The sequence below is a fragment of the Sorex fumeus genome, unplaced genomic scaffold (assembly GCF_029834395.1).
Source record: "Sorex fumeus unplaced genomic scaffold, SorFum_2.1 ptg000169l, whole genome shotgun sequence".
Lineage (NCBI taxonomy): Eukaryota > Metazoa > Chordata > Mammalia > Eulipotyphla > Soricidae > Sorex > Sorex fumeus.
In genome coordinates this window covers 5,148,530-5,169,170 of record NW_026606226.1, presented here as the reverse complement: position 1 = coordinate 5,169,170, position 20,641 = coordinate 5,148,530, and the positions used below count along the sequence as shown (strand labels likewise).

General features: G+C 44.0%; 1 protein-coding gene across 2 annotated transcripts in view; it reads right to left on the bottom strand.

The window, feature by feature from the left end:
• DRD2 (dopamine receptor D2) overlaps positions 1 to 13,599 on the bottom strand; it is a 51,428-nt gene extending 37,829 nt beyond the window's left edge. The window contains exon 1 of one of the 2 annotated variants that reach the window (XM_056107579.1): positions 13,416 to 13,599. The gene's annotated coding sequence lies outside the window, so the exon portion shown is untranslated. The remainder of the gene's footprint in view (positions 1 to 13,415) is intronic. The other variant, XM_056107578.1, reaches the window with a different exon arrangement.
• Between the last annotated feature and the right edge of the window lie 7,042 nt (positions 13,600 to 20,641).

Below are 20,641 nucleotides of genomic sequence, written 5' to 3'. Positions count from 1 at the left end.
AATGCAGGAAACCAGGGTTCAATGCCCTCCCTTTCTGGAACAGTCCAGGAATACCCTTTCTTCCTCTCTTCCTCCAAGCTCCCCTTACTCACCCTGCACCAGCAGGTCAGTGAATTTTCCTTGATCCTAAACTCAGGACTTTTAAAGATAGCCTTTCTGTGTCCTTATTTGCCTTCTATCTCAGCAAGTGAAGTTTCAGTTAGTTAAGCAGCAGCTGTTCTAAGAGCAAGTGCCTGCAAGGGAGTTGGTCTTTCCCTGAAAGAGGGCAGAAAACGTCTACAAAGACCTAGAAACAGTAAGGCAGGAAGCTCCCATCAGTGGGTTAAACTGTGTCATCCCCAAATCTTTGCTCACTAGGAACATCAGAATGCAACGTGTTTGGAAATTGGGTGTTTTCAAATTAAGTAGTTAGGGATGAAGATGGGAATACAGGCATTTAGGGTGGACTCTAAGTCCAGGAACAGGTATCCTTCTAATCAGTGGAGAAGAGAGACAGAGACTCACAGATGATGTGATGAGGCAGCAGAGGTTAGAATTATGAATGTACAAGCCAAAGAATGGCAGGAGAAATAGTAATAAAATGGAAATATTATAGAATATAGATAATATAGATTTATATATCATATAACAAATTATAGAAATGAAAGTTACAGATCATAGAATAATAAAATAGAAGCTATAACAATACACTTTAATAAAAGAGAATATGATTCTCTTAAATTACCCTGTTTACCATAGTATTTTCAGACCAACATTGATGATAGGTTACTGGAATTGCATACAGTGAACCTGCAGAAAATGGGACAGTACTGTACACATGGAAGGCACTTTACCTGCAAGGCATATGCAGTGCCTTGGGCATAGGTGTTACCTCCTCTCCCCTCCTTGCTGGTTAGTCCTAAGATCTGACTGATAGTAAAAGAAATTAGGGCATTTTATTAAGGTATTATCAAAGACAACAGCATAGCATTCAAAGAGCTTTGCATATCACTTGATACACTGAACACAGACTTGCCTACAATCTGCTCTCTGCTGAGAAAATAAAAGCCTTCATGAGTACAGCTTCATCAATGAAAACTGAGGAGTCCCCCCCATCTCTTTCACCAAATATCAAGGATCACTTCAGTCCAACTGTCCATTATTCTCATCTATTTCTCCCTGGCATGAATGAAGCAGAGCTGAGTACTAAATTAGTGACTTTGATCCTAGAAAATGGAAGAAAGGACAAGGCAGAATGTTTTGCATCTGGTGAAATGGTGGGGGTGAGTGGAGGTGTTTAGAAAAGGCTAACAAAGCCAACCAAAGTGGCTAATAGAATCTCGAGTCCTCAGGCACAGGTCAGGGCACTGGACTGTTGTGTGAAGAAATAGCAAGATCACTGGCAGGGTCAGACTCCAGGTCTGATCTGCCACTAGGCAGCCATAGGATCCTATGGATGCAAAGCTTTCCTCTCTGGGCACAATTTTCTCATCCATTTGTGATGAATTGTCTAAGTTTGGAAAGTTTTTTAGTCTTGGTACACCGGGTTGACTTCCATCTAAATCACGGTCCTCACGGTCCTCCCGTTGTTCATCGATTTGCTCGAGAGGGCCCAGTAACATTGTGAGACTTGTTACTGTGTTTGGCATATATATCATACATCACGGGGAGCTTGCCAGGCTCTGCCATGCGGGCAAGATACACTCGGTAGCTTGCCGGGCTCTCCGAGAGGGGCAGAGGAATCGAACTCGGGTCAGCCATGTTGGCTGTGTGTAAGGTAAATGCCTTATCCTCTGTGCTATCGCTCCAGCCCTCCATCTAAATCATGTGCTAGAAATGACTTTGAAGCCTACCTCAATAAACAAGGGGTTTCAAGGACAAACAGAAGACAATGTGTCTTCCTGTCTTCTTGCATATATAGGAGGGAGGATCTTCCAGATTACAGGCGCTCCTCAACCCTCTTCTAAAGCCCTGTTCCTCAGAGGTGTGTATTGCAATCTAGGAACCCTCTTCCTTTCTCCATCACAGGCACTTCTTGGTTCCTCAGCAGTTTGCCTTCTTCACAGAAGAATTTGGCAACTAGCTCCCTCTCTTCCACTCTTGCTCAAATCCTGCCATTTACTGGATGGGATCAGCTTTCAGCTTGATTTCAGCTCCTTAATTTCCTCATGGGCTGGAGTGATAACAGAGCGGTAGGGCATTTGCCTTGCATGCACGCGGCCGACCTGGCGAACCCAGGTTTGATTCCTCTGCCCCTCTCGGAGAGCCCGGAAAGCTATTGAGAATATCTCGCCCACATGGCAAAGCATGGCAAGCTACCTGTGACGTATTTGATATGCCAAACACAGTAACAAAGTGTCACAATGGAGATGTTACTGGGCCCACTTGAGCAAATCGATGAACAACAGGAGGACAGTGACACTGATTTCCTCATCTCCAAATACACTAACTACATCAATCACGTGTTCCTGTGATAATTTCATCATCATCATCATCTAGGTTAGCTCCTCTCTGAAATCAAAATCTCAACAATCACTCCTCACAAATAAGGTGTCCTTATCCCAAGTCAATCTCTCAATGACTTAGTATTGCACCGATTCTAACTGCTCCCTACTCACTCCAATTATCGACAGCCATCTTCACTTTCCTTTCTTCTAGAAGAGAGAGGTTATATTTTGGAATTCAAATGGGAAAGGATCCCACACACATTTCTAGGCCTCTTAATAATTAAGATGAAAAATATTGATAGTTAATGTTTGTTGAGAGTTTACCATGAGTTGAGGCTGAGGGACAAGGCAAAACACAATATGAGCATGCTTCATTTGCTTGCCACAATGCTGTATGAAGTGAATGCCAAGGTAATTCCTATATTATGAAGAACAAAGTTCTAAATATTAGAGGACTTGATTGAGGTGACACATGTATACTAAAGCAACACATATTGAGAAAACATCAGTCTGATTTACAAGTTTATATTCTGAATCACTTTATTGTACAAGTTTATATTCTGTGTCACTTTATTAATCACTTTAATAGCCAAATGTGCAGGAGTAAGTATCCATTATTTTTTTGAACTTATTTTTTGAAAGATGGGTTTAAACTATTTCTATGTTTGAAGGGTCTCAGGCAAACAGTGTTTTTCTATATCTTTTAAATTGAAGATCAACTCAGTTCCCCAAACACAGAGAGTCCCTCCCCCCAAGCTATTTCATGCTGCTTGCTCTTGGGGACTCTAATCTGACCTGGACCTAACATATCTGTATGTGTTTCTTTAAAAACACCCTAAAATCAACCATCTCTATGTGTGTATGAGATCAAAAGAAGTCACAACTCTTCAGTATTCCTATGTCCATGCCCCAGCATGATGATGAAAAGTTCCCAGCCAAACTATTATGCATTCTGCAGCCCTCACACACTGCCAGTGTTGAGCTCTGGGGGGAGTTAGGCCACCACTCACGCACTCAGCAATTTAAGTGACTACCAAGTGCTTAGCATCATCTTAGGTTATAATCACTTCTGGGGCAGTGAGACAGACTCTGCTTGGAGGAGCTCTCAATCTTGTGGGGAAGACAAGAAAAGCACAATTGCAAAATTAGCATTAAGATGGCGATACAAGCAAGAAGCACACCAGATTTCATAATACTGTAATCCCAGTACTTCCTAGCTCTGTGACCCTGTTTCACTCAACTTCTCTAAGACATCTCCATTAAACTGGTTTCATAAGAGTTGCCTCCAATGGGTTGTCATAAGGATCGGTAAGGGCAAGTTAATGTGTAAGTGACTTACAACTGAAAGAGATTACTTTTGCCTTGTGGGCTTTGAAAATTAAAAGAGAGTTCCAAACGCAGAGTATTACCACTATGGCTCTAGAGGGAATAGGGCAGTTATTTAAAATGCTTTAAAATTCACGTGGCTTAGATGATCCCCTGCCTTGAAAGCTCTTACCTCTGATAGCTGTGTAACTCACTTCCTCACATCCTTTTATATCTTTTCTCAAATACCACTTTCTCAGTAAGGCCCATCTATACTGGACCTTATTTAATAATGCTATCTATTTAATAAATCAAACTTCCTCCTCCTTCCACCCTTCAGTATCCTATATGACCCTAACATTAATAGATTTCTCCCTGATTATTTACCATTTTTCTTCTCCCACCAGAATGTAAAGTCCAGGAAGGAGGTCAGGTATCACTGCTTTTGTTCACTGATGTATTTGCAACTAACATAGCTCCTGGCACATAGTAGATGCTCAACATTACTTGTGTAGGGGCTGGAGTGATAGCACAGCAGGGAGGGCATTTGCATAGTATGAGGCCAACCCGGGTTCGATTCCCAGCATCCCATATGGTCCCCCGAGCACCGCCAGGAGTAATTCCTGAGTGCATGAGCCAGGAGTAACCCCTGTGCAATGCCGGGTATGACTCAAAAAGAAAAAAATAACAAAAAAAGCAAATTATATGTTGATTAGCTGAAATAATAGAATATGCTGAAGGAAGAATGAAGAGGTAGAATGAAGAAATCAGCAGTCTTCTCAGAAAAGATGAAGACCAAGATGCTCATGACCACAGCAGAAGAAACACGAGGGCTTTCAAATCACAGAATAAAAACACCAAAGGGTATCTACTGACAAGAGACAAGTATAGTCCTGTAGAAGAATCTATCTTCATAGATTCCATGTCATTGAAGATGACAAGTTTGAATAGCTTCATAAATAATTCCATAGTGTATATGTCATCTATATTGTATAATAAATTACTATAAATCCTAGAAACTTAAAAAGAATTGCAAGACCAGGGAGATAACTCATAGAGGTGGAAAGCATACATTACATGTGTGAAGTATCAAGTTTGACCCATAATACAATATGCCCCCCTACCCTGCCCTGCAATACAAGGGATAGCCCCTGAGCACTGCTAGGTAAGACCCCAGGGCCTCTAAGCACCACCAGGCCTATGCACTGAAGTATCATGACATCACTGTTAGACTGAGTGTTTCTGAGAGTGGTCCTTAAGTCTCTGGTAACAGCTTGGGAGGCCCCTAAAATTTCTGTAGGTCACAAATTTGGGCAGCTCAGTTGGGAAGTTCTTATTTAGGTTAAAAATTAGTAGATAAGACTGGGATGTGGCTCAGTGGCAAAGTTCATTCCTTTCATCCATGAGACCTGATTTCAATCACTGGCTCAAAGAACACACACACACACACACACACAAACACACACACACACAGACACAGAGAAATTGCAGTTTGTTAGACCTTGGCCATTATCATGTTGAGTTGTGGTCTTAAGCCACAAATCCACAGATTGGTGCTGGTCTACAAGTGTAGAAGTCTGAAGAATGTTAATTTACAGGCTAGCCTGGGGTGGAGTGAAAGATGAGCTTCCAAAGATGATTTGTTCACATGGCTGTTACAAGTAAACCTCAGTTCCTTGCCATTCAGACCTTTCCCAGGAAATTTCTTCATGACATGGCACTTAATTTCTCCTATAATGACTGACCTAAGAGAAACTAAGGTGGTTGTGATATCTTTAATGATTTGTCCTCAGATACCCCATCTGTCATTTAGACCTTATCCTACTGGTTCAGTCCCACTTAGTGTAGATAGAGATTACACAAGAACATGAGCACCAGAGAGGGCAGGTAGTATTGAGGGTCATCTTAGAATCTGACTACCACAGAACGTAACTAAGGAAGGATCCAAAACACGTAACGAGCAATATGGCTTCATGAAGAGCAATCATAACTTCTACACCTCAGTGACCTCCAGCTCATCAAAACTGGCCAAAGGGTAGACATGGTTTCCTTAGTTATCGAGTGAGGAATAATTCCAGGCCTTCAATAACACATCTGTTTAAGGAAAAGATGCAACATTTTTCATAAAGGGGTTCACTATGAAGGGGCCTGGTATCCTCTGCTTGGGACACTGGGTGCTAGTTTCTGCTTATTACATCATTCTCTTTGTGTCCCTAACATTAATTAATGAAAGAGTTAAGGAAGCTCAGTTTCCAAGAAATAACTGACTGGGACTGCAGAGATAGTATGGTGGGTAGAGAGTTTTTGCCTTTCATGTGGCTGACCACAGTTCAATCCCTGGCATCCCATATGGTTCCCTGAGCACTGCCAGAAGTGAGCCCTCATTGCAGATCCAGGAATAAGCCCTGAGCATCTCCACATGTGAACCCAAAATACCAAAAGTCAAAAACCAAAAACAACAACAACAACAAGAAATAACTAATCATCTGACCTGAGGAATATGGCTTGGGAACAGAACACTAGTCATACCCTCAAAATTTTCCTACCACTATTAAATTGTTGCCATAATAGGCATGTCAATTAGGAAAGAATTCTCCATGTGGAAGGATGAGAGGGAAAAGCAAAATCAAAAAAGAGGGAGTAGTACTCAAATTTGGAACATCCCTTGGTCATTATTGTGTTCCATCCTCTTTTCTGAGACAGGACCATATGTCATCCACAAAAATGTATGGTATTTTCAACCTGCCATCAATGATATTAAAAGATGGAGAGCTTAGATATCTTACAACTTTGGGGAGCAAGACTGCATGGGGCTCCTTACTCTCTCAACTTGGGGGAGTACATAAAAATATCCTTGATCTTGGGTAACAATATACTCTTCTTAGATTCCATTTTGAGTAAGTAACCTTACTAAAATGCATCATAGCATAGAAAGATGCCTATTGAAAAGGTCCCAAACAAGAGATGCAGAAAGACCTAGAAATGCAGAAAGAAATATGCCTCTGCAAAACCATTATCATGAAGACTGAAGCCTCTTTCTGGTTTATACATGGTAAAATCACGTTCAGCCCAACAAAATTCAAAGGGATGACAAGCAGCTGGAACCCATCTTACTCAAGATGAGTAAGAGCTTCTGACAGGTGGGTGCCAAAGAAGCATGGATGGTTCAGAGGAGTGGAAAGCATTAGAAAGAAATGTAAACTTGAATTCTGAGAAAATTTTATAAAATGTTGAATTCCAGATAAAAATCAGGTGAAAATAATAAACAGCAAAAATATCCCCATCACATTTTTAAATAACAATCATCATAGTTAAACATTTATAAAGAACATATTTTTGACAGGCACTCTCTCAAATGTCAAATAGCTATTGCTTTCACTAATCATTCCAACCCTCTGAAGTATTAATATACCCACCTATAGATGAGAAACCCAAGAATACCTAAGTTAACCAACTTGGTAAATATAACACATTTATCATTAAAAGTTGGGATTCAAATTCTGGTAGCCAGCCCACATGCTTAACTATCATACTATGCTATTTTAAAAGGGCTTAAATAAGGACCCAAATGCTGGCTAGTGTCATTTACAAAATACATGATGAGGTTCAACAAGGGAAACTAGAAGTTTGCTAGCATACTATAAAGTGGGGCTGGAGTGATAGCATAGCGGGTAAGGCGTTTGCCTTGCACGCAGCCAACATGGCCGACCCGAGTTCGATTCCTCCGCCCCTCTCGGAGAGCCTGGCAAGCTACCGAGAGTATCTCGCTCCACGGCAAAGTCTGGCAAGCTACCCGTGACATATTTGATATGTCAAACACAGTAACAACCAAGCCTCACAATGGAGACGTTACTGGGCCCGCTCGAGCAAATTGATAAACAACGGGAGGACCTTGACAGTGACGATAAAGTGAATATCATCAGCTGGTCACTTTGGTGGAGCCTCCAGTGCTGTTGAAAACAAGGGATTGCAATTAAATGGGTGGTACATAAACAGCTCCTATGATTTGTACCTGAAGAAACTAACATTTTACTCATACTAACAAAGACTTTGGTTAGTTCTTAAAGATCCCTTTCTATAAAATCAGAAAGCTTCATCATGGACATGGGAGAAATTTTTGCCTCCATGGTAAATAAGATAACTACAGTGGGTAGGGCGTTTGCCTTGCACACAGCTGACCCAGGTTTGATTCCTCCGCCCCTCTCGGAGAGCCCGGCAAGCTACTGAGAGTATCCCACCCGCACGGTACAGCCTGGCAAGCTCCCCGTGGCATATTCGATATGCCAAAAACAGTAACAACAAGTATCACAATGGAGACATTACTGGTGCCCACTCAAGTGAATCAATGAACAACAGGAGGACAGTGCTACAGTGCTACTACTCCAAATACCAAAAAAATTAGCAGCACTTCGTTGGTCTCAAAGTAAGCAGGGTCAGGAGGTAAACTGAAAGATTCAGGAGGACTACTGCACAGGAAAGCCCTCATGGATGCAGACCTCTTCTTCTGCCAGGTAGAAGGCTTAGCTCATCCTGCATCCTTTCTGCTCCCAGTGCTGAGACACTGATTCCCAAAGGGCCCAGATTCAAACAAAGAACAGCACTTCCTTAGGAATCCATGAAATTATTAATTCATCCTTGTCTCTCTCTCTCTTTTTTCCTTTTCTAGAGCCATATGCAGAGCTGTCACTTCCCCTTGGTCTCCCTTTCTTCTTCTATCACTGACATAGGTCATAGAGAGCTATGACTTTCGCAACTGGCAGTCTGGTTGTGGATCTCTACCCACACAGTAACCCTGGAGCCTTATGCAAGCATCTCATATCTCTAAGCCTATGCTTCTTCCTCCGTAAAATGGGGATAATAGCACTTGTTTCATACACTAGTTGAAGGACCAGGATTTGGTGACTTAAAAATAACAACAAATGTGTCAAGTGCTCATCACAATACCCTGCACACAGCAGGGCACTCAAACTGTTATAAGGAGAAGGTCAGCAAGAGAGGGACAGCAAGCAATACCTTCTTGTCAAAAGTAGCCCTTCTCAGGAAGCTTGTGAGTAAACCACTTTTTCACACTGAGGGTTTCTGGGGACCTGCTAGTGATGTTGCTGCCTGGGGTAACAGGAAGGAGAGGAGGCAATTATACATGTAACAAAAATAATTTCATTTCTAATGCCTTCCCCCTGCTGGGCCACTTAGAATCCAAACAATAACAACAAGGCAGGGGTGGAAACAAGAAGGGTAGGCACATTCCAAAGGAGCCCAATGTCAAATTGGACTAGCCCAGGACTCACTATAGCTTGCAGACTTGGCTCTGCAGGAGCTACGTGACTTTGCTGGGTGCTGGCTGCCAAGGCTGGAAGCAGATTAGAGCAGCCTGACTGAGGCTCTGGAGGCTGAGTCGGCTGACTTCACTTAATGGCCTCTGTCTGGAAGCATGGTGACCAAAGATCCCCAGAAAAAGTCAGGGGCTCCCCTTTCCTCTCTCTTCCTGTAGGCAGCAAAGATATCCATCCCTCCCCATCTCCTTGAAAAAGTGAAAAGTCTCTGCTGGTGCCAAGAGAGTCTCAAAATTATCTATACTGTACCAACCTGCTACCTGTATGCAAAGAGTGTATAATATAAGCCTCTTTCAATAAATCCCGAGTCCACCCCCAAATACTTATTTATAGGCTCCCCGAGGTCCCCGTAGCCCTGTGTCTCTACTTTGGAATACTGCATCTGCACACCCCAGGGAAAGGGAGCCCCCAGGCCCTGCTACGTCATCTCTGGCTCCTCCCTATACTCAGGAGCCAGCAGGGACCTTGACTTATGTGTAAGTCCCATGTCTCCTAGGGGAAAAGGAGGCTGTACTCTACCAGGGCACATCCCAGCTGGCAAGGGCTTTGATTTAACCCCATTTATCAGACTGAGTTGGAGGGACAAGGAGAAGGAAAATGTGCAGGCCAGAAAGGCGAGTTTCTCTTTTTTTCTATGGACTCAAATATGAGCAAACTGGGTGGCTGAATCTTGTAGTTTTACTCCTCCACCCACATGTACTGACACTATAATCAAGCTATTTTCCAAGCCTATGCATTTAGATAATATTATTCTATTGTTAAAAAATAACAAAGAAAACTTCGACTGGATCACTGGGGACAGGTAAAAAGCAGGGGTATGTTCATGTTGCATTGCAACACCATTGGAATTATTTTAAAAGCCCGAGATATACCAGTCTACCAACCAGAATAGGTAAATAAGACTGCATACCTGTGGTATCTCTGTTTAATATCTTAAAGAATTAAAGGGCCTATTCAGAATCAAAACTACTTCTAAGAGCCCTCCCACAGCTACAGATGCCCTCCTGGGGACGGGGGTGGGAAATGTGCTAAAGGTTAGCTAAGTGGAAGGCCACAAACAAGGGGAGGTATCGGTTGAGACATTGCACCCAACCATGCCTTTCCTGCTGTCTGTGATTTCCAAACATTCCCTAGAAGCAGAGAACTCTCCTGCAGACCAGAGCTCTTGGTAAGATGGAGAAGTTTGATTTCTAGGTGTGATGGAATCCTGGAACTAGGAAGCTGGCACCATTTCTTTATAAATGAACTCTAATTAAAGGAAGGAGGCCATCATATTTGGAGATTAAAAGCAAAACTGTCCTGGGAGGAGTCAGATGCATCCAGGATAATCTAAGGTTCCAAAGTCCTGACAACTGTGTTCCAGAAGAAATAGGGCTGATTGAGCAGTCATTCTAAGTTGTTTCCAATAACTTAGGTTATTATGACCTGTAATATAAATATGATGCAAGGAGATCCTGGAGTTACGACTTGGTTCCTAACATAACAAATCCTCCACCCTGAATCTCCTATATCTTCCTGACTAGTAAAACATTTCACTGCTTGAGATTCATGAGTGTTAAGCCACAAGGGGGAAATGGGGAGCATAGGTCAAAAAATACGACCAGAATAGGCATGGGCTATTATGGAAAGGATCAGGGTTCACTCAGGGGTGTCTCAGCATCCACCTCCTGCCCCTCAGTCCCCCATGCTGTGCTATTATATACATATGTATATATATGCTTCCTCCTTCACACTAAAATGCCTCTTCTACTTGCAGAGAAGATGGAGGCAGCTCTTTCCAATCAACACCATTCATGTCTTTCCCCTTCCACATTTTTACCCAGAACTACCTCGGACCAGTCTAGTTTTAACAGATCAAATTGCAGGTAAATTTGAGATTATAGTTCGAGCTCCCTTTGTTGTCCCCAGGAGTAAGAGAAACAGAGGTACAGATTCAAGTTCATGTTCTCCTTTATGATGTTCTAGACAGAAAAAAATCCAAGCTTCCACATGAATATACTAGAATGAGATGCCCACCACATCCTACTGGCCTTATTCACCACTACAAGCTTGTTATCAAGGACAAGAATCAAATCAATGCAGTGACTATGTCACAGCAAGCAGAGTACAAGTGGCTACCAGCCTGGGAGAACATGACATGCTACTAAGCTGAACTAATCGTTCCTTGGCATTTCAAGAGCAGTTGGGTTGGCAAATCACAGCACATGCATAATTAAAAACAATAATTCCCCCAGAAAGGGAGGGATGGATGAATACACTGGGGTGTCCCCCAGAGGAGGACAGTTAGTATTTACACAGGCTAACTTGAAATCATACTGGATTCTTAGGACAAAAATTCCTCTTCATAAAGAAGGAAGGACCAGGAGGAACCTGAGGAGAGGAGATTTGGTACATCATTTATTGGAGCAAAGGGACAGATCCCAGGGAATGATCTCTCCATCAGAAATTCTCCACCTGAAGAATTTAGCATATATAACTACAGTTGACTAGGGGTCAAGTGAAGACTTTAATCATCCTCCCTCTAGTCAAAAAGAGTCTGAACTCATAAGAGGTGATTTCTTAATCCAGGGTACCTATGAATCACCCAGAATGATTAAAATATATATTCTTAAACCTCAGTTTGAGATCCTCATTCAGCAGTTATTCAGGAAAGAACCAAAAATATGTATTTTAAACCAGTTTCCCAGTTGATTTAGATACAAAGAGTTCATTTAAAAAAAACACCCTTGAGAACTGCTGTTCGATTCTCTAAAACAAGTCAGAATGCCCTATTCTTCCCCCAAGACATGGTTTATCTCCAGGAGTCCAGGAAAGGGGGAAGAAGCTCTGTATGTTTTCCAGGAAACCAAAACTAGGGCCAATCATGACCCACTCTTGGCTCTAGATCTAACCCTTTCAAGTCTTTCCCTTGTCAGACCTTTGATAAGAGAGATAGCATCTACACACACACACACACACACACTCACACACACACACACACACACATACACACACATATGCCCCCAATCAAGCACACCCCAAATTCTGAACACTATGAAGAAAAAATCAAGCCCAGTGCAATGGACAGAGAAAACCAGTGCACAGATTCTCTTGCAATTGGTCACATTCACGACAGCGCTCTCTCTCTCTCTCTCGCTCTCTCTCTCTCGCTCTCGCTCGCTCTCTCGCTCTCTTGCTCTCGCTCTCTCTGCCCACTTTCATCAAACAGTGGCAACGGGGGGAAAGATGAGAGGGATGATTTCTTTTTCAAGTGGTCCTAATACTGCAGGATGAATCAGGGACAAGAAGAAAAAAAAATCGCTGAACATCTAGTCCCTGGGGAAAGGCAGGGATTTACAGCCGGAGAGGTTTACAGCCTGGTCAACATACAGAAATGCTTGGCTCTGTAGAAAGAACCCTAGAAAAGGGGTGAACCTAGCACAAAGTGGGTTCAACCTCGGCAGCCCCCAGTGCAGAAAGTGATGGGGTGCCAGGCGAAGCAACAGTGAGTCACGGGGGGGTCAGGCTTTCCTGCGTTGAGAGCAAAGACCTGTCCCTCGGGGCTGGAGCTCTGTGACTCGGTTCCATGGCGAAGCCTGTTGTGTACACGCAAACGCATCCCCTCTTACCTCTCTCTTTCCCAGAGGGACGGCCCTGGGGCTGCGGGGCCCGCAGGCAGGAGTGGGGCGCCTAGAGCTGCCTCTGGTCTCCGCACACCGCCGCCGCCCGGTCGGGGCTCTCGATCCGCTCCAGACGTGGACGGTCACCCACCGGCCCTGCCATCCCTTCTCCACCGCACCCCTTAGACTGCCACCTGCCCTCTAAGCCCCAAACGGATTTCCTCAGGACGCACGTGAGCTGGCGAACCAAAGCAGCTGCTTCAGCACCCGGGACAGCGGCGCCCTCGGTGGGTCGGGGTGAGGTGAGGGGGTGAGGTGAGGTGGGGGTGGGGAGCGTGAGGTGAGGTGCGATGCGGGGCGCGAATCAAGCCAGAAGCCGCCTCGCGTCTGTCTCCCCCCTTGGGCTTCTCCGTCCTGCCAACCCGAAAAAAAAAAAAAGTCTCCCGGGGCGCGACGCAGAGTCGTCCGGGACAGCCCGTCACGCCGGCTACCACAGGGGCGGTGGGAGGCTCGGGGAGGGGGAGTCGTCGGGAGCCCGCGGCGCTCGCCCAGACGCGACTCGGCGGGGAGGCGGCCCGGGAAGGGGCAGCGCGTGCCGTCCACACACACACACACACACACACACACACACACACACGCGCGCGCGCACACGCACACGCACACACCCGCCTCAGCGCTCGCGGCCCGACGTGAGCCGGGCGGACGGCAGCCGGGCGGCCCGACGAACTCCCCGTCGCGGCGCCCCCCGTTACCTTCAAGCCATAGGGCGCCCCGGGGCTGCTCGCGGCTCCCGCCTCCCGCCGCATCCACGCACGGCCGCCGTCCCGGGGCCGCCGCTGTCCTCGGCGGCTCCCTGGCTCCCGGCCCCGCCGCGCGCCGCTCAGAGCCCCGGCGGGCAGTGTGGCTCGCGGGGAGCAGTGGACCGGCCGCGGCGGGGCGGGGCGGGGCCGGGCGTGCGGGGGGCGAGCGGCGCGGGCGGGCGGCGCGGAGGCGGCGCGGTGCGCGCGGAGGGCGGCCGGCTCCGGCTCTGAGGCTGGACAGCTCCGCGGCGCCCGCTCGCCGGCAGCGCGCGCGGCAGAGCAGGGGGCGGGGCGGCCAGGCCCCGCCCCTCCGCGGCCAGGCCCCGCCCCTCTCGCGGGCAGACCCCGCCCCTCTCGCGGGCATTCCCCGCCCCTCTCCGGCCAGGCCCCGCCCCTCACGCGGCGGACTCCGCCGGGGGCGCCTTCGGGGCTGTGAGGCGGGACGCCGCCCCTGGCGCTCCCTCCACGCACCCTCAATGTAGGGTGGCCGGGACCAGTGTCCTCGCCTCAGCAGTTACCTCCTTTGAAGGGGTGCGAGAGGCGGCAGCCTTCCCGGACCTCTCCTGAGGACCTCGGTGCGTTTTCTCTAGTCGCACTCTGGTCAGAACTGTGGTCGGCTCTGGGGCCGAGAGAGATCTCAGGAGAGATCCTGAAGGAAACCTGCTTGGCGTTGGCTGGAAATGGAAATGCAGGCGGCCTTTGGGGGGTTCTAGCTTCCCGGTCTGGTGGAGAAGAAAAAGCTGGCTGAGGAGGGTGGCACCTTCCCCTGCCCCGGGTTTTAGACCGCTGAGTACCCACCCCTCAGCCTCTTTTCCTCTTCCTTCTCTTTCTTCAACAATGAGCCATTCACTTCCTTCCCTGTTTCCGCTCCGGATTCAGGATCACCGGCAAGAATAAAATCAACTCTTGAGCCAGTCGGCTGCCCATCCAAAGTGGAGACTCCCAGGATGTTTCTGTCACTTGTCACACATAGCACCCGTGTTTGAACAAGAGCCCCCAAAGGCCAGACTGGAAGGACTGGGGACTGAAGAAGAAATGGCCACTTCCCAGGGGAGCATGGCTCTGCACTGCAAGCAGAGGACACAGCACCACATAGGCTCACCTTGTTGGTTCTCTCTGTTGCAGCATTTCCTCCAGAGATCCTCACAATGGCCACAAATGAGAGTGGGACAGGGATGTGGCTCAGAGAAGACGCATCTCTCACGTGGGAGAGATCCTGGGTTCCAGAGGCCCAGCACCTAGGAAAGGATGTTCATTCATCTAAACATCACACATTTACTCCACTCCATCAAGAAGGTGAGCATTCCAGAAAAATTATGTTTTCTTCAGATTCTACAGAGATCTATCACAGAGCCTACCCCGCATCTCCTGTAGACACCTCTGGTGGTTCTGGGGAAAGGGAGATGTCGAAAATGAAAGCTTATGCCTTAATACTACTTCTTTTTTATATATACCTTCGTGTGGTTGTGTTCCTTTTGCACCTTCATGTGACTGTGGTTTAACAGGGTTCCCACATGAAAGTATAAATCCCCACACTTTAAGCCACACTTCCTCAAATATAACTTTTTATAGAACGACTCAAAGGATGTTCTACTAACATCAAACCCCAAAAGACTTCACTCTGAAGAAGTTTATCCTCACAGAACTTGCTTCTCAGTCCTGTCATGACCCATAGACTTTTCTCTTGAGATTTTGCTCTTCACAGATTTTCTCCTCAGAAATTCTAACTCCTATAGGAATTTAGATTTGTGTGCAGATTTTGCTCTATACAAATAATTCTCCTAAGATTATTTTACTCAGATTTCTTCTCAAACGTGTAATCTATAGATACTTCACCTCAGATTTTGATCATCGCACATTTTGTTTCAGATCATCTTGAGAGGTGGAAGGGGTACAGACTTGGCGGTTCTCAGGGATTACTCCTGGCTCTGCACTCAGGAATTACACCTGGCGATGCTCTGGGGACCATATGGAGTGCCAGGAATCGAACCCAGGTAAGCCAATGCAAGGCAAGTTCCCTACTCACTATACTATCTTTCCAGCTGTCTCCTCAGATTGTTGTACCAAATAGAATTTGCTTCTCAGATTTTTGCTGTTCACCAACTTTTTGTGTAGGTCTGTTTTGCCCAATAGGTTTATGTCCTGTGGTTTTGTTACTTGCTGACTTTTCTCCACAGATTAGTCATGCCAAAAATTCTTTTCTTCTCAATTTGGTCCACTTTCTTCCCTCAATTTGGATATGATGTGTCAGATATATTTTCTCTCCTATTTTAATCTTCACACACTTTATCTCCCCAGAGACGTGGAATTCACTAGATATCTCCTATTTTACTCCTCCACAAGTTTCCCTTCTTAGACATGTTTTTTTCCAACAGGCTTTCCTCCTCAGATTTTGCTGTACACCAACTTTTGTACTTAAAGAAACTATGCTCTATAAACCTTTTCTTCAAATATGTTGCTCATCAACTTTTGTGCTGAATAGACAAAAATTTCTCTCATGCTTAGTTTACATTCTTTCTCAAAATGATGTGTCCAATAAACTATTGCTCAGACTTACTCCTTAGAGGTTTTACTCATTTTTTGTCATGAGGCTTATATCATCAGACTTCTATCATCACTCACTTTTATCCCCACCACATTTGTGCCAGACAGATTTTTCTCCTGATATTTTTCTCTTCACATACATTTCTGCTCTGGATACTTGTACCCAAAATATGTTTATCCTTAGACCTTAGTCCTCTCAGACTTTCCTCTCAGACTTTCTCCTCAGAACTTCTTTCCAAATAGTTTTTTCCTTAGGTTTTTCTTATTAGTTTTGTCTTGCTCAATTATACTTAATTCAGATTTTTCACCTCAGAAGCATTTTCCTTCAGAGATGTTGTAGACATTAGATTTCTCTCACATTTTCCCTCCTTCACATACTGTTCTACTTAGACCTTTTGTAACCAATAAACATTTTCTGTTATTTTACTCCTTCGGAGCTTTCTTTCCAGACCTACTTTTCCCAATACTCCTTTCTCTTCATAATTTGCTTCTTACAGCATTTTCTCCTAAGAACTTTATTCCCATTAGATCCTCCCTCCAATTATGTTCTGTCTTACACTTTTTGCTTAGACCTCATGTGTCCAATATGTTTTCTCCTTAGTTTTTGTTTTCACAGATTTTTCTCCCCAGAGACCTAATAAACTTTTTATTTCAGATTTTGCTTTCCATAGACTTATCTTCTCAGATTTTTCTTCTCACAATTTTCTCAACAGCAGTTATGCCACCTAGACTTCTCTCCTTATATTTTTCAATCTGCAGTCTTTACTCAGAGACAATTTGCATTATAGGTCTTTCTTTCTAATTTTGTTCCACAGTCTTTTTTTGTGTCCTCCTCTCTTTTAAACCAGTGGTCTTCAACTGCTGTTCTGCAAGTGTAAAAAGTTTAAAACCACTGGTCTACCACCTTGGTTGTAAGTGCTGGTTCAATTTTTTAAAAGTTGCTGGTTGCAGACAGGTTCTGGCATGCAGACAGGTTCTGGTCCACAGGTGTAAAAAGGTTGAATAATGCTGCCTTAGACCATTCTTTATATTAAAACAAACAAACAAACATAATACTAATAATAATAAAACATCAACCCTTTGTACTCCCAGCTCACCACTTCAACACATCAGTTTGGGGACAGAGTACAGGGCCATGCAAGTCACTCTCCTCTGATTATTGAGAGGAATGAGATTGACAACCTGCCTCAGTTATCTTGTTCTGTGGCCTTGACTAAATAGTTTCATCTCTAGGAGTTCAGTTTTTATCTTTAATTTGGGGATAAGATTACACTTTCTCTGGGGAGTTATGAAGATGATGGGTGAAGAAGCATAAGACAAACTGCCTGAAAGTAGCCCCCTGACTATGCTGAGCTGAGGAGGGGAGCTTTGCACATCCAGATGGCAGATGCAGGAGTCAGATAACCTCTGTAGGCTGCACCAGCTCAAAGACACTTTTGTTCTGCACTGTTTTTCTCATCATGATCTCACACTCCTCAGTGAATTTCATGCTTACTGTGAGTAAGATGGATGGATCTTTTAGTTTTCAATTAGCAAACACTTCGCTCTTAAAACAATTGGCAAGGCAAACAGATGCACTGAGTGACTGATGACAGGAAACATCTGAGCCAAGTGGTGGCTACACCCTGGGCTCTCAGTTCATTTCCCAGTCGAGCAGTAGGGGCCTCTGAAGGTTATTGAGCAACCCACTCCTCCTACAGGCAGAGCTATGCTATTCCAAGTAAACCAGCGAAGGCTGGCTGGCCCTTTCCTTAAACCATGAAAGGAGACACAACAATCTCCTTGAGTTTCTCACATATATGTTCCAAGCCTCTGAGTCAAGAAGTTCTTCATGATATGCTATTAAAACCTTAAATTCCTCCTTTGTGTGTGTGGAGAGGGGGTGGGGGGAAAGAGTCCAAATTGGCAAATAAATCATGAGTGACAGGTAGGGATAGATGACTTGAGGCAGGTGGTGGCATTGTTGGCTTGAAGTGATAAGAAAATAAAGGACTAAGTCAATGAAGAATAAGGGAGATCTAGAATTTCTCCCCCCTCCCCAAGAACTGTTCTCTAAGGTGGAGAATGAGATATGGATCTGTTTTGGAAAGGAAGATCCCAAAAAGTTCTACTTCAACCCTGATACACTCTCGGAGAAAGAGATAGAAACCATCAACCTCCTTTCCCAGAATAATTACATAAAAAATAAGAAAAATGCTCTCATCTGAGAAGTCCAAGCTAAGAAGGATTAAAGTCACTCTTTTCTAGTTGGGATTTGAACTTGGCTGTCTGATTTTAAAGCCCATGAATGAGCCTTTTCACAGATCACAGTAGGTAGGAGCCACTGGAGTTGTATTGATAGATAACCTCAAAGCTGTGCTAGTATTTGTTTAAAATGCTGGTAAGTTGGTATGGGGACCTATGGTGACATAAAATTTAAAATAACTTGCATTTATCTACCTTTATTCCCCATATTTGAAACCAGAGAAATTGAACTTATTTCATAATCACACTGTCATAAGAAACAATAAAAACATGAATACCATGGTTTAGAGATAGATCTGCTAGCCCAGAAAGTACACTAAAAGAATCAACAGAAGGATTCAATATATTCAATAATCATTTCACTCATTTGTTCTATATTAAAATATTACCATATTATTTTATCTGATTAAAACTTAGTCTATGGAACTTATAGATTTAAGTAGGATAAAATTACTGAATTAAAGTAATAAATTATTATTATGACTTTAAAAAGTCACTCTTTTCTTTGTTTGCAACCAAATTGACAACCTTGGCAAAGTGCAAAACATCTCTGAGCCTCAATTTTCTTAGTTGTAAAATGGGGACAGAGATTCACAATACAGTGCTCTTTTTCATATCAGAGTGTTATCAAGACTGAGTAGGGGAAACAGCTGACACATATTAGTGTTCAGAGGTTTTCACTGTTTTCTTCTTTTAAGGATAAAAACTCACACAGAGATGTGTTGAAGGGAACAGGGGTCAATCTTCGTGGTGTTCAGGGCTAAATGTCTTTACCTATTTTGCAGAGGAAAACCAAGCCCATTGTCAAGCTTTAGGAAATTCTCTTATCCTCTTCTCTCTTTTATCTGTTTATTCTTATCCAATTTTCAAATGAGCCTGAGGAAACTGGACCAGAAGTGTGCTACAAAAAGAAAATGAGGGGCTGGAGCAATAGCACAGCAGGTAAGGCGTTTGCCTTGCACGCGGCCAACCCAGGTTCAATTCCCAGCATCCCATATGGTCCTCTGAGCACGACCAGGGGAAATTCCTGAGTGCAGAGCCAGGAGTGGACTTGTGCATCACCAGGTGTGACCCAAAAAGAAAAAAAAATGAATGCAGGGCCTGAGAGATATTATAGTGGGTAGGGCATTTGCTTTGCACATGGCCAACCCAGGTTCAATCCCCTACATGTCATACAGCCCCTCAAGCCCTGAGCACAGAGCCAGAAGTAAGCCCATGGCACTGCCAGGTGTGGCCAAAATCTCCTGCCCCTCCCAAATAAGAAAAAGAATGCATCCTTTTTATACTTTATTATTGCTCTTGAAAGTAAGAAATCTAAATTCTTGATTCTTTTACTGCATAGCCACCCACTGCCCCATGTCAGAATAATCCAGTGAAGGGTTCACAGAGCCTTCAGGAGATTCTCTTACCAAGGCAGGAGAGCAGAGCTACCTGAGAATCACCTGAGGGTTTTGATATCTGCATGTGTAATCACCGTCAGAGGTTGATTTCTCATTGACGGGCTATAACAAGCTTTTCCACATTGGTGTGAAATGAACTTTTATAGTTTCTATGTTCTCCTATTTTAAAACAAGAAGGAATACCATTGTGACCCACTTTAAGAAATTCTATTGTAATTTGAGATACAAAACAGATAGACAGTGCAATTACTCATTGAGCAAATTTATTTGATGACTTGATGGAAAGAGGTTCTAAAAATCTACACCCTATTTGTACACCCATGTTTACAACAGTATTATTTATGATAGTCAGGAGTTATAAGCAACTTAAGAGATAAAACCAAGAGATAAATTCAAGAGATAAATAAATGTGAATAGACAGCATGAGATAAACAAAACTAGTCAAGAGTTATAAGCAACCCAAGAGATAAATTCGAGAGGTAAATCCAGGAGATAAACAAAATGTTGTTTACATACAACAGAACTGTTTGGGTTGTAAGACTGTAAGAGGCAGGAAATCCTGTCCCAAGCTATAAAATGGAAGACATTTCAAGATACTGTGCTAAGTGAAATAGTCAGTCATTAAAAGATAAATACTGCCTGATTTCACCTTTAAGTCACTAAATAGTCAGTCATGAAAATAAGTCATTAAATAGTCAGTCATTAAAAGATAGATACTGCCTGATTTCACCTTTAAGAAACATGGAGAGAAGTTAAGTCCTCTGAAGCAGACAGGGTGGGGTAATGGTTTCCAGCAGTTGGAGGAAGATGTAAATGAGGATTTAATGCTCTACAAGTAGAGTTCCAGTTTGGGGGGTTGAAAATATGCAGGAGTTTTATGGTCTTGATGGTTGTGCAACACGAATATACTGGATATTCTTCATGAAATTGAGGTATGAACACTTTAATGATTAAGACAGCAAATCATATGCAGTTTTATAGTTCGATTCC